The following is a 15,295-nucleotide window of genomic DNA, read 5'->3' on the forward strand; positions in this document are numbered from 1 at the left end:
ACTCAAGAAGAAGAAGAAGAAAGACAGTGAAGCTAGATTTCCAACTTTTTTGCGGAGTTCGCCGAGAACGTTTTAAAAGCTACAGAAAACAGTGGAACTCCTATTTTCAGCGAGTGGTTGAATTGTCGACTTCTCCGTCTGATGCTGGTTATAGACTAAAAATGCAGAACATTAAATTAACACAGATATAGAGTATAGAAATTGCATGGAAATTAGGAAGCACGTAGAACACCCCATGAGCAAACTGCGTGAACCCTGTTACGGGGAGTTGCCATCATATCGCATGATAACCAAAGTGTCTTTACCCTTAAGCTGCTGGTCTTCGTAACTACCTTCCGTCTTTGCAATGCACCCATACATACTGACGACGACGTTGACGCACTACGGTTTTAGGCTACAACTGGAATATTCGATTGCCATCGTCATCAGCAAATGACGCTGAAGTGATATTTTAATACGTTTCAAGGACTAGAGCGCAGAAATTATATGGTTTATTTTATTTATGTTGAATTTTTTGTGATTTTATGTGAGTCAGCTGTCTGTATATTTTTTCTGTCAATAAACCGAGAGATGTTTTATAAACCGAGAGGTGTTTTGCGAGAAAGAACTCCATGGACCTCTGATTCGATCCCAGTTCAGAGATACGCAGAGAATAAAGATGCCACAACTACAGACAGTCAAAAGGTTTCTTGTTTGAAAACAGCGACCTATCGCTCCCTCACTATTCATCAGCCGCGAAACTATAGGAAAAGAAGAGCCTCTTGCGAGACAAGTAAATTGTAACCGCAGTTAATTAAGGAAATAAGCGAATTTTACCAAGTCATACACCTTGCTTAATGACTCAATATATGGACTCAAAAATGTTTCATTTCTTAATGTATGACACGCACAATGAATCGAATCGTGATTAAAAATTATCTTTCGCCACAAATGTTCAAGCAGAGTACTGTGCAATTTCATAGGATGTAAATGGTATACTACAGTTCTGGGATTCTATTCTCTGTGGTACTCTTTTTCCAATTTTTTTATGACTTTTCTATTTTGTTTGGATTATATGAAGGCTTTGCAGCTAACTTTTCTATTAATAGTATATCTGAAAACCGGAGTTTTATTATTATTATTATTATCTTCTTTCCTTTCTCAGACCTTAGGTCTGGTTAAAAATGGAAAATGACGCGGACCTTGATCAAGCGTGACTTCCTTTTAACTGTACGGTATATGTTACATTGCATTTAGGAACTTTCGGGTAATTGAACATGTATCAATAATTACAGATTTCTGTAGTTGTATATATAAGTTTGGATGTAGCTGTATTGCGTTGATGTACTGGTGGATATTGTGTGGTATGACTCCTGTAGTTGATAGTATAATTGGTATAATGTCAACTTTATCCTGATGCCACATGTCCTTGACTTCCTCAGCCAGTTGGATGTATTTTTCAATTTTTTCTCCTGTTTTCTTCTGTATATTTGTTGTATTGTGTAAGGATATTTCGATTAGTTGTGTTAATTTCTTCCTTTTATTGGTGAGTATGATATCAGGTTTGTTATGTGGTGTTTTTTATCTGTTATAATGGTTCTGTTCCAGTAAAATTTGTATTCATCATTCTCCAGTACATTTTGTGGTGCATACTTGTATGTGGGAACATGTTGTTTTATTAGTTTATGTTGTATGGCAAATTGTTGAGTATTATTTTTGTTACATTGTCATGTCTTCTGGGGTATTCTGTATTTGCTAGTATTGTACATCCGCTTGTTATGTGATCTACTGTTTCTATTTGTTGTTTGAAAAGTCTGCATTGTTCTGTTGTGGTATTGGGATCTTTAATAATATACTTGCTGTAATATCTGGTGTTTATTGTTTGATCCTGTATTGCAATCATGAATCCTTCCGTCTTACTGTATATATTGCCTTTTGTTAGCCATGTGTTGGATGCGTCGTGATCGATGTGTAGCTGTGTTAGATGATACGGGTGCTTGCCATGTAGTGTTTTCTTTTTCCAATTTACTTTCTTCGTATCTGTTGATGTTATGTGATCTAAAGGGTTGTAGAAGTGGTTATGAAATTGCAATGGTGTAGCCGATGTTTTTATATGAGTGATTGCTTTGTGTATTTTGCTAGTTTCTGCTCGTTCTAGAAAGAATTTTCTTAAATTGTCTACCTGTCCATAATGTAGGTTTTTTATGTCGATAAATCCCCTTCCTCCTTCCTTTCTGCTTAATGTGAATCTTTCTGTTGCTGAATGTATGTGATATATTCTATATTTGTGGCATTGTGATCGTGTAAGTGTATTGAGTGCTTCTAGGTCTGTGTTACTCCATTTCACTACTCCAAACGAGTAGGTCAATATTGGTATAGCATAAGTATTTATACCTTTTGTCTTGTTTCTTGCTGTCAATTCTGTTTTCAGTATTTTTGTTAGTCTTTGTCTATATTTTTCTTTTAGTTCTTCTTTAATATTTGTATTATCTATTCCTATTTTTTGTCTGTATCCTAGACAAAAAATAGGAATAGATAATACAAATATTAAAGAAGAACTAAAAGAAAAATATAGACAAAGACTAACAAAAATACTGAAAACAGAATTTACAGCAAGAAACAAGACAAAAGCTATACCAATATTGACCTACTCATTTGGAATAGTGAAATGGAGTAACACAGACCTAGAAGCACTCAATACACTTACACGATCACAATGCCACAAATATAGAATACATCACATACATTCAGCAACAGAAAGATTCACATTAAGCAGAAAGGAAGGAGGAAGGGGATTTATCGCCATAAAAAACCTACATTATGGACAGGTAGACAATTTATTATTATTATTATTATTATTTCTTTACTTTCTCAGACGTTAAGTCTGGTTGAGAATGGAAAGTGACGCGGACCTTGATCATGCGTCACTTCCTATTAACTGTACGGTATGTGTGATATTGCATTTAGGAACTTTCGGGTAATTGAACATGTATCAATAATTACGGATTTCTGTAGTTGTATATATATGTTTGGATGTAGCTGTATTGCATTGATGTACTGGTGGATATTGTGTGGTATGACTCCTGTAGTTGATAGTATAATTGGTATGATGTCAACTTTATCCTGATGCCACATGTCTTTGACTTCCTCAGCCAGTTGGATGTATTTTTCAATTTTTTCTCCTGTTTTCTTTTGTATATTTGTTGTATTGGGTATGGATACTTCGATTAGTTGTGTTAATTTCTTCTTTTTATTGGTGAGTATGATGTCAGGTTTGTTATGTGGCGTTGTTTTATCTGTTATAATGGTTCTGTTCCAGTATAATTTGTATTCATCATTCTCCAGTACATTTTGTGGTGCATACTTGTATGTAGGAACCTGTTGTTTTAAAAGTTTATGTTGTAAGGCAAGCTGTTGATGTATTATTTTTGCGACATTGTCATGTCTTCTGGGGTATTCTGTATTTGCTAGTATTGTACATCCGCTTGTGATGTGATCTACTGTTTCTATTTGTTGTTTGAAAAGTCTGCATTGTTCTGTTGTGGTATTGGGATCTTTAATAATATGCTTGCTGTAATACCTGGTGTTTATTGTTTGATCCTGTATTGCAATCATGAATCCTTCTGTCTCACTGTATATATTGCCTTTTCTTAGCCATGTGTTGGATGCGGCTTGATCGATGTGTGGCTGTGTTAGATGATACGGGTGCTTGCCATGAAGTGTTTTCTTTTTCCAATTTACTTTCTTCGTATCTGTTGATGTTATGTGGTCTAAAGGGTTGTAGAGGTGGTTATGAAATTGTAGTGGTGTAGCCGATGTATTTATATGAGTGATTGCTTTGTGTATTTTGCTAGTTTCTGCTCGTTCTATAAAGAATTTTCTTAAATTGTCTACCTGTCCATAATGTAGGTTTTTTATATCGATAAATCCCCTTCCTCCTTCCTTTCTGCTTAATGTGAATCTTTCTGTTGCTGAATGTATGTGATGTATTCTATATTTGTGGCATTGTGAGCGTGTAAGTGTATTGAGTGCTTCTAGGTCTGTGTTACTCCATTTCACTACTCCAAATGAGTAGGTCAATATTGGTATGGCATAAGTATTTATAGCTTTTGTCTTGTTTCTTGCTGTCAATTCTGTTTTCAGTATTTTTGTTAGTCTTTGTCTATATTTTTCTTTTAGTTCTTCTTTAATATTTGTATTATCTATTCCTATTTTTTGTCTGTATCCTAGATATTTATAGGCATCCGTTTTTTCCATCGCTTCTATGCAGTCGCTGTGGTTATCCAATATGTAATCTTCTTGTTTAGTGTGTTTTCCCTTGACTATGCTATTTTTCTTACATTTGTCTGTTCCAAAACCCATACTTATATCATTGCTGAATACTTCTGTTATCTTTAGTAATTGGTTGAGTTGTTGATTTGTTGCTGCCAGTAGTTTTAGATCATCCATGTATAGCAAATGTGTGATTTTGTGTGGGTATGTTCCAGTAATATTGTATCCATAATTTGTATTATTTAGCATGTTGGATAGTGGGTTCAGAGCAAGGCAGAACCAGAAAGGACTTAATGAGTCTCCTTGGTATATTCCACGCTTAATCTGTATTGGCTGTGATGTGATATTATTTGAATTTGTTTGGATATTAAGTGTGGTTTTCCAATTTTTCATTACTATGTTTAGGAACTGTATCAATTTAGGATCTATTTTGTATATTTCCAATATTTGTAGTAACCATGAGTGGGGTACACTATCAAAAGCTTTTTGGTAATCAATGTATGCGTAGTGTAGCGACCTTTGTTTAGTTTTAGCTTGATATGTCACCTCTGCATCTATTATCAGTTGCTCTTTACATCCTCGTGCTCCTTTGCAACAGCCTTTTTGTTCTTCATTTATAATTTTGTTCTGTGTTGTATGTGTCATTAATTTCTGTTTAATGATTGAAGTTAATATTTTGTATATTGTTGGTAGGCATGTTATGGGGCGATATTTAGCTGGGTTCGCTGTGTCTGCTTGATCTTTAGGTTTCAGATAAGTTATTCCATGTGTAAGTGTATCAGGGAATGTGTATGGGTCTGCAATGTAACTGTTAAATAATTTAGTTAGATGTGAATGTGTTGAGGTGAACTTCTTTAACCAGAAATTTGCTATTTTATCATTTCCAGGGGCTTTCCAATTGTGAGTAGAATTAATTGCTTGGGTGACTTCATCTTGCAAAATTATCACTTCAGGCATTTGTGGTATCATCTTGTATGTGTCTGTTTCTGTTTGTATCCACCGTGCATGCCTGTTATGTTGTACCGGGTTTGACCATATGTTGCTCCAGAAGTGTTCCATGTCTGTTATGTTTGGTGGATTGTTTATTTTAATGTGTGTGTTATCTATTGTCTGGTAAAATTTCTTTTGGTTTGTGTTGAATGTTTGGTTTTGTTTCCTTCTATTTTCACTTTTTTTGTATCTTCTGAGTCGTTTGGCTAATGCTTGTAATTTCTGCTTCTTTTCGTCTAATTGTTCTGTCGCTTCTTGTTGTGAGATTTTACCTAACCTTTTTCGTTTTTTTTCCGAGATTTCATTTCTTATAAATTGTGTTAGCTGTCCGATGTCTTTTCTCAGTTTTTCTATTCTGATCTGTAGCCTGTGTTGCCATGCTGGTTTTGTGGGTTTCTTCTGTGTGTTGGTTGGTTCTGATCTCTGTCTAGTGTGTATATTTAGTGTAGTGAGTGCTCCTATATAAACCAGTAGTTGTAACTCTTCCATAGTTGTGTTTTCATTTATTTTGTTGTGTATGATTGTGTTGATAGTTTTTATTGTTGTTTCGACTTGTGGGTTATTTGGTGGTCTATGCAAGAATGGTCTAATGTCTGTATTTGTGTCTTTGTATTCTATATATGTTAGCTGAAATTTTTCTTCTATATCTAGCATCTGTGTCACTTCGTGTTCTATTTGTGCTTGTTCTGGTGGCTGTCTTAAGATTTTGTTTTCCTCTGATTGTTTAATTGGTGCGTGTTGTTCTTTGTTTGTTTGCTCTGGGATGTTTGAGTCCATTACTGTATTTTCTTCTTCTTCTGATTGCACATTATTTTGTTCCAGTATTTGTTGTACTTCTTGTTTGATGTTTTCTAATTCTGACTGGGGTATCCTGTTATTTTTGATTATTACACGGATCTGATCAGCTAGTCGTTGTTCTGTTAAAAATTTTAATTCTGGGTATCTGGTAATAAATGTTGTGTATACTTGTGATCTGTATCCAGTTGTGTTGGTTCCTAGGTTTGTTGCTTGGTAATAACAGAACATGAGGTGTCGATTAACTTCATCTGACCATCTCATCCTCTGTCTTTGTTTTCCTTCTAGGGTGGTTGCAGGAAGCATATCCTGCAAAACACCTCTATTTGGATTTAAATCATTTTCCAGTTGGCTAGCAGTGTCGTTACCATTGTGGGCGGGCATAGGGTTCAAGCGTCGTCCCCGACCATGACGGCGCTTGTCCGAGGCTCCTTTAGTTCTGTCCTGAACCAACTAATCACACTAAAGGGGGGTTAGCCCTATTAGTGGTTTGTTCTTTTCGTCGCCTTTTACGACTGGCAGAACATACCGGAGGTCTATTCTTTTCCCGGGCCTCCACGGGTATTATTATTATTATTATTATTATTATTATTATTCACCCTTAAAGACCTAGTTTTGTGGCTCCTTTAATATATTCCAGCAAATGTGTCACAGTTAATGCAGCAGTTTTCTCATCCTTTCATTGAGAATAATTATAGTAGTAATACTACACATAATGGTGTTTTAATAGCCTTCTAAAGGTGTACCATGTGTGAAGTAAATCCGTGATCCCAACGTCCTGGCCTCCCCTTGCAAGTTACTAGCTATGTCTGCCCATCACTTATCTGGCCTTAGCACATTTTTTCAGACGGTACGTTGGAATAAGATTTATCTCCTTACTGATAATGCACACTGCACCACTCAAAACGTAAATTTTACTAGCTTATGCAAAGAAACTTAACGTTATTTTAATAGTTCCATGCTCTTTAGGGTAACAGAGGTATGGTGATGATACAATGGGAGAATAAAAATATTCGCCCAACGTGGGGCTCGAACCCACGACCCTGAGATTAAGAGTCTCATGCTCTACCGACTGAGCTAGCCGGGCGGCTTGGTAGTGTGCTCTGAGTAATGGTAGATGTGCAGAATCCAAAAGTTGTTCTTGAACTTTTTGTCATGATTGTGTGCTGTGATTCACCTGGGGATTTGCTTCAGATGGCATAGTGGGCAGGGGCTAGCGGTCGTTACGCTGCGGCGTTGACAAGTTTATGTGCGGGTTCTGAGGGGAATCTCTATGCGCTGTAATCCTATTGTCGACACGGTGTAATCTCTGAAGTGATTGGACGGCTTTATGGTCCATATCTAGTTATCGACGATAATAGCTATATAAGCCGTCCTCCTATATATACATCCCCCGCAGACAGTACATACAGAACCTGCGCAATTGTGTACCCAAACGTCGGTGACATCGTCCGTAATCATGCAACTGCATACTTTGAATATTTGTTACCATTGTTTCTCTGCAACAGAATTAATTCAGTTGTCACTCGTCTCCCACTTTAACTGTTGGTGAAACAGTAGAAACCCGTGCGTTCTTACGAAGCTATTGTTTCCATTTGTGATGAATCAAAACACGACTAGCTAACAGGCAAGACCAAAAAGTCATCAGTGAATCATCTAATGACTGTTGCTGTACTGCACTTGTCATTTGCGAGGCAGTTTTGAGCTGGCGTTTGGGGATGCCCAGTCACAGTAGATGAGCCGCTCTGAAGTCGCGGCCAATTACATTCGCCGATTATTTATAATATTCACATTCCATGTACGCTATAGCATTTGACGAACTATACATTGCACCTAATATACTTTCCCTTTCATCCTCCAGAGCCTTATCATTTATTTTCCTCATAGTCTGCTATGTATTGTGTGGCTTTCAAATATTTCCTAGTTTTCGGTTTCCTGGTCTTTTTTTCTTCTTCCTTCAGTTCATTTAAAACCACTTTTTTCCCACACACGATACAACAGCGCGTCCTGAAGTGGCACGAAAGAAAACTGTTGTCCTGACGTTTTCATCTTCCTGTGGTATCGTATTGTTGCCTAAGCGTTGTGCGGAGGGCACGATCTAATTTCTTTCTCCAAACAAATGTTGCGCTGCATTTCAGGAGAGTGCTCTGAATGTCAAAAGCTGCGTAATCCTGTGCAAGAGCTTCTCGAGGAGGATGCAGCAATTAAGATAAATCAGAAATATCCTCGATACCTCGTTTTGGCCAGTTAGTCGGGAATATGTTACCATTGGTATGTGACAATTACCTCTACAAAACTACGGAAAATGCTATCTTAGACGCAGAATTGTTCACATGCTGCAGTTCTCGTGTCGTGACTCAGTAAGACAATTCAGTAGTCGACGAGCTCTAGCTGCATAGTACCCTACCTGAAATAAATGTTTGCTCAAAATCAGAGAAATTGTAACAATGAGCAACGAAAACTACGTACCTTAAAGTCTGATATAGTAATTATTAAATTCTAGAGATGAAATTATGAATTTTAACTCGATCACCGTAGAGCGTAACTGGTTTGGGTGTGATATTGTAGTTGTACGTGCCTTCGTAGCCCAGGTCAGTAATGCACGGTAGTACAATGGATTTACGGATGATATAGTTATCTCTAATGTATTGCTGAGTGAAGGGAAAAAAGGGGCAAAAAAGAAACCGGAGAAATATCCAATTGATAAGTTTTCAGTGTCTTGCAAAGATTGTCGACGCACAACAAAATGCACAGTTTTGTGTCCTTCACAAAACATAGAGAAATAATATCCTGTGACTACGAGGTCAGTGAGTCGGAATTGGAATCAATCAACTCATACAAATGCCCCGTGTAAACAATCTGTACGAATACGAAGTGGAACGATCACGTAGGTTCAGTCGTAGGTAAAGCAAATTGTAGACTTCGGTAATTTGGCAGGATACTGGGAAAACGCAGTCAGTCTGCGTAGGAGGCTGCTTGCAAAACACTTATGCAACACCGCTCAAGTTCATGGGACGCATACCAAGATGATGATGATAATGATTCTTAGAGGTGTAAAGAGATTAAACTTTTTGGTTGTCAGCCCGTCGTTGCACTGGAAATTCACGTAAAACGAAGCGGAACGATAAAAGGAGAACTGTCAGCTCCATGGTCTGTGACTGTGTCGTCGTGGTTCAAAATTGTGCGACTGTAGCTTCAGTGGGATGGTTAAAAGTGAGATAAAACCCAGGCAGCTGAAAACTGTAGTCGATCACGGAAGACTACGCCAAGAAGGGTCGTCATAGTCAGTACCACTAAAATGGAGTGAGAAAATGAAGATTGTCGGGTGCAGAGTGTCAGTTAAATGAAACTTTTAGATAAATAAAATGGTACATAATTATTTAAAGATGCATGACAGTGTAGGCGTAGAAAGTAGCTGAGGACCACCCGAGGGACGCGTCGCAGGGATTGACGCACCTTGACAGAGAACGTTGAGGTGCACTAAATTTTATTATAAATTTCACTCGTACCAAATAGATGAAACAGACGGTGTTGAATGTTTACAAAGAAAGGCAACACGAGTTGTCACAGGTTTGTATCCTGGAAACTCGAAAAACCTGAATTAGCGGACACTTGAATATAAACGCAAACTGCCCTGTGAAGGACTACTTACAAAGTTTCAAGTACCAATATTTAGTGGAGAATCTGTTAATATTCCATAGTCTCCTACGTATCGCTCACGTAGGAAGCGGAAAGCTAAAATTAGACTAATTACAGCACCCACAGAGGCATTCATTCTCCCCGTGCTCTATATCGATGAGACCGAAACTTGTCGTAAAACGCTATGTACCCTCTGCCTAGCACTTCACTGTGCTTTGCAGAGTATGTTTCCAGGTATAGATTATCATCCATTGGAACACAACCACTTTCCACACTTGATACAAATTGCAAATATGGAAAAGTCTTATTAAATACGAAATAACACAGGCATGCATGCGTATTCGAAGGCACATTGCACATTACTATTTAAAAACAGTAGCACTAGTATTTCGTATACATATTCGGCAATATGTGGTCCTCGACTTTCAATAAATATGTCTTTCCTGGGTGGGAATACACCTAACGTACGAGTGCAGGTTGTAACACACGCATGACGACATATGAAAGTTTGGGTCTTGCCGTGATTCGGCGCGGATAGCCGAAAGATTAAGGCGACCACACGCATTAATCGGGAAATCTGGGTTCGAGTCCCAGTCTGTTTCAAATTTTCGTTGTCGTCATTTCCTTATGCAGTTGACGGTTGTTCGTATTCGCAGCTGCAAATACATTTCCTGTTATTATTAAATGTAACACATTTCAAAAAATCATCGTCAGACATAAGCTGTGGGACGATATACAGAAATTATGAAAAATAAGTAACGTGTACCAGTATAATGCGTGGTGGGATTAAAGGGACCAGACTGCGATGGTCATCGGTCGTATAATGCGTGATCGTGAATTAAGAACAAAAGAAAACCCTGAGCACATGGACTGTACATCACGTTTCATAAAAACTGCATATGGTAGTATAGCTGTCAACTCAGTGATGCAACTTAATCTATGCAATATCACGCTTTACCCTTCGTAGCGAGGTAGAAGGCGACGGCAATTCGAGATTCTCATAACATTAGCAAGACTCACTACCTTACAAGGAGAGCCAAGACGTTGGGATCACAGGTTTACTTCAAACTTTGTACGTCTTCAGTAGGCCATTAAAATAACATAATCTGCAAGTAGTAAGGTGCACCACTCTGGCAGTTCCGAAAAAATCGCAAGAGAAGTTTTGTATGTATGCTATGTAACTGACGTATCTGTCCATAGGTGCTGCATGTCAGAATTCTTGGTGGTTCAGTGATGCCGGCATGATAGCTCAGCGTGTTCGGTCAGAGGGTTAGCTGCCATCTATAATTAAAAAAAAAAAGTGAACGGATCAACGAAGGACTTGAACGGGTGTCATGAGACGTCAGCCGCTAGCAAATCAACGAACAATAACGAAAAAAATGAGATCACTAAAAAAAGGAAATGGTTACCGTTACAGCGTCGAAAGACGAACATGCATGACGCTATGGTTCGATTCCCTCTCAGACTTGAATTTTAATCTATGTGTTTTTCATCACTGGGCATATTATTTCATTTATATGACATTTGAGATGTAATATAATTAAAAAACGTGTATTTGCATGAAGTTTCAATTAATTTCGTGTTATTTGGCTACTTGCCATTTGTAATTAAATTTAGTTATTAGAAAAAATATAACTATCGACAAGTCATGAAGAAACGCATAGAGTTTTCCTGAAAATGTATGCCTGTCTTGATTTGCGAAATCCCTTATACATGCAATCTGGTAAGGTACAGGGAACTACTTTGCACCTCGACGCTTCGAGCTGCAGACACAGAGGCAGGCCCCATTTGGCAGTTAACCAGCGTAGCAGTGAGATCTTGCTAACGTAGCAAGAGCGAATAGCGTAGGTGCAAATTTTTTGAATATCACACAATTTACATTTGCACTACAAAAATGAAGAAGTGAGCGGGAGTCGAACGATCGCCTCATATACGTTCGTCTTACATTGATCGAACGCCAACCACTTAACCACCATGAACTGTAACGTCCAGTACTTACGCACAATACATCAGCTACATAATAGACGCGTAGAACTTCTCTTTCGGCTCTCTCGGAATTGCCAGAGTAGTGCACTTTGCTACTTCCACATTATGTTGTTTTAATGACCTGCTAAAGGGGTACAAAGTTTGAAGTAAATCTGTTCAAATGGTTCCAATGGCTCTGAGCACTATGGTACTTAACATCTGAGGTCATCAGTCCCCTAGAACTTAGAACTACTTAAACCTAACTAACCTAAGGCCATCACACACATCCATGCCCGAGGCAGGATTCGAACCTGCGACCGTAGCGATCGGCGGTTCCGGACTGAAGCGCCTAGAACCGCTCGACCACACAGGCCGGCTGAAGTAAATCTGTGGTCCCAACTTCGTGGCCTCCTCTTGTTAGTATGAAATAGACGTCGACCTTAATTTTCCGCTGCTTCCCTTCAATGTTAGACACAGCGCACGCCCAGCATATTATTCTGTGTCGTATGTGGGCTAGAGGGTGAACATTAGGAGCCGAACCGTTGTACGAGGATCATTCAGCAATTAAAGAGACAAATTGGTCTGGACAAAACAGCGTTTATTTTTAGAAAACTATACTTTTTCTACTTTTCAACATAATCCCCTTGAACATTGATGAACTTGTTCCAACGGGCTACAAGCTTTTTTTTATTCCAGCTGCAAAGAACTCTTTATCTTGATGTTTGAACTAGTTTCCCACAAATTTTATCACGTCCTCGTGGTCCTCGAACCTCTTCCCACGTAATGCCTCCTTCAGTGCACCATACAAATCACTAGGTGTTAAATCAGGACTCTAAGGGGGTTGAGGCAGTACTTCTCAGCCCATTTTGTCCATAGTTTCACGAGTTAGTTGAGCAATATGAGGACGTGCGTTGTCTTGCTCTGAGATCCACGACATCTCTCTCTCATGGCTGGCTTCACCTTGTTTAAAAGCAAATCCGAGTAGTATTGGCTGTTCCTTGTACGCTGCTCTCGAGATAATCACAAAAAAACTGGACCTTCAGCTTCCCAAAACACCGTCAACATGACTTTTCCTACTGATGCTTGGATTTTGAATTTTTTCTTGACGGGTGAGTTGGTGTGCTTCCACTCCACACTTTGTCTTTCTGATTCTAGCTCATAATAGTGAACCCAAGTTTCATCACAAGTTAAAATTTTGTTGAAGAAGTGCTCACCTTCTCTTTTATAACGTTCCGTTAGCTCTGTGCACACACTCAACCTTATTTCCTTGTGTAGCCGCGTCAAGTCCTTTGGGACCCATCGTGGACATGATTTGCGGTACTTCGGCTTGTTGTAGATAATGTTATGAACTGTACCAGTACTAACTTCAACCTTATCAACTATTATTTCCACAGTCACACGGCGGTCGGCGCGAATAATGGCATCAATTCGACTTTCAAGTGAGGGAGTTGAAGCTGCAACTGGTCGGCCAGAACTGTGTGTTCGTCAGTCACTGAGTCGCAACCATTTTTGAACTGCTCTACCCACTTGTAAAAATTTGCACGATTCATACACCCTTTACCATTTTTAGACATTCTACAGTATATATTCACTGGTTTCTCGCCTTCAGCAAGGAAAAAACGAATAACAGAATGTTGTTCAAGTAATGTGGACGTTTCAAGCGGACTCGCCGTCTTGAAATGTATTTTTGAGGTTATAAACGAAACAATTTTGATATATCAGCTGATCAGGTCTCATTCCAGTGATGCCAACTTAAAGCCATAAAAGTACGAAACTTGACCTACTAACGGTTTTTTTCCCAGACCAATTTGTCTCTTTAATTATTGATTGTTCCTTGTACAACTTGGTTTTGTTCACATTCCTAAAAGACTGTGCTAGATTAAAATCATGTTTAGGAAGGAAAAATCCCAGTACCAATTCGTTATCGTATCCCAGATCTTTGTCAGTGTAGTCTAACACTTCTGCAGAACCACCCATTAATTCGTATAGTGAGGATGACTGAAGGAATTGCTTGAAAGACGCAGCTGATTGGCGGAAAAGCCAAAGACAGCTGGTTTCGATGTGTTGTACGCCCTAAAATGTCCAGATGGAACTCAGACTGAGAGACACAACTGTCAGGTCATCTTTCGTGCACTTGATTGCCCTTACGGGAGAGTCGCGAAGCTGTCCTGCTGACGTCACACACGCCCGACAAGTGGTAAAGCCCCGTTCCCGGTGACCGGCGACTCGCCTTATAGGCGGCTCCGGACGGCATCGTGATGCAATCGCCTTACTTTCGCGCGACCGTTAGCTTTGCTGCAAATGGAAGTTAATAGACCCGTTGATCACAGTGAATCAGCTGTAGACAATTCAGGACGCTACAAGCGTGCAGACCAAAGCGTAGGATGAAGGAAAGTCGGAGTCAATCGTGCTGAGGATGACAACAGCCTTGGAGACGAAGCACTAGTGAGGGAAGAAACGGACCGTGACCTGTTTAAACAAATCATCCGAGAACTTGTTTCCAGTTATAAGGGAAACCGAGGTAAAGCTTAGTAGGACACTAGGACGGAGATTTTAATCTCGTCTTCCTCCGAATGCGACTCTGTCGTTTTCATAAGTGTGCTGTCTGGCTGATCAGACGAATCGTAATAAATTGATCACTTTTTGATTAGGCCAAGAAATTATGGGCACGTTCAGTTGTTGCATATTCCTCCTCTGCGGAGCACGTACCACGAAAGTTCTTTGGACCACAGAAATTACAGTCAGTTTTGTGTAGGAACATATCTACAGGTATAACGACAGGACTTGCGATCAGGTGGCCTGTTTCACCACTGCGCGCTACATTCCTAGGTACTTCAGGTAACTGACCAATCGAGTTTATTTTATGTCACACACATTTACTGTAACTGCAGATTTCTTTAAAGGAAAACAAAGTTACAAGCATCACCTGATTTTGATAGGATGAAACAGTTCTTTACGTTACACCACTTTTATGGCATTCGTAAATGTAGGTAAAGTATGCTGCTTTATTTAATGACCAGGAGCGTACTTAACCTGGAGATACCAGTAGGATGGATGGCTCATCTTATATTGCGTTCATCGTAAGAATAAACCTGTAGACATTACACAATGTATTCTTCCGTGCTTGCTGGAATCTCATTGGATTTCGTTTCACGTGGAGCGGAAGCCAGGCTGTTTACAGTCAAGTAAGATAATATGGATACGTTTTACGCTGTGCGTTACGTACACATCGGCTCAGCAATAATATAGGACAACAACTCTTCTGTCACATAACTCGGACAGCAGTGGCTAGCCATCTGGTGAAACTAAGTTGCAGTGATGTGAACGGTTGCAGTTAAAACGTAAAAAACGACTAGTACAGACACAACATAGCTTCTACTGTCATTTAATTTTTAAATGGAATGAAATAATATACGGTAAAGCTCCGCCAGTACGCTTCATAGGGGCACCAGTCGGAAACTAAGCTCTTTCTTAGCTAATATGACATCGTAATTAGAAACAAGAGTGATGAAAATTCCTAGTTTAAACACAGCCCATAGGGTGAGATGAGTGTGACTATAAGCGTAGTGCAGGGATGTCACCGTACAGTTAAATATTGAAGCCACTGTGGGTGTTGCTTATAGTCAGTCGTCTGGTAATCTCTGAACTCCTTCCT

At 39.1% G+C, this 15,295-nt stretch overlaps 1 protein-coding gene and 1 non-coding gene across 2 annotated transcripts in view; one reads left to right on the forward strand and one right to left on the reverse strand.

Annotated features, from left to right (window-relative positions):
* LOC126249766 (uncharacterized) overlaps positions 1–15,295 on the forward strand; it is a 1,113,531-nt gene that overhangs the window by 195,668 nt on the left and 902,568 nt on the right.
* Positions 7,051–7,123, reverse strand: Trnak-cuu (transfer RNA lysine (anticodon CUU)). The gene has a single exon. It is a non-coding gene; the product is annotated as a tRNA-Lys (tRNA).

This window comes from Schistocerca nitens, chromosome 1, assembly GCF_023898315.1.
Source record: "Schistocerca nitens isolate TAMUIC-IGC-003100 chromosome 1, iqSchNite1.1, whole genome shotgun sequence".
NCBI lineage: Eukaryota > Metazoa > Arthropoda > Insecta > Orthoptera > Acrididae > Schistocerca > Schistocerca nitens.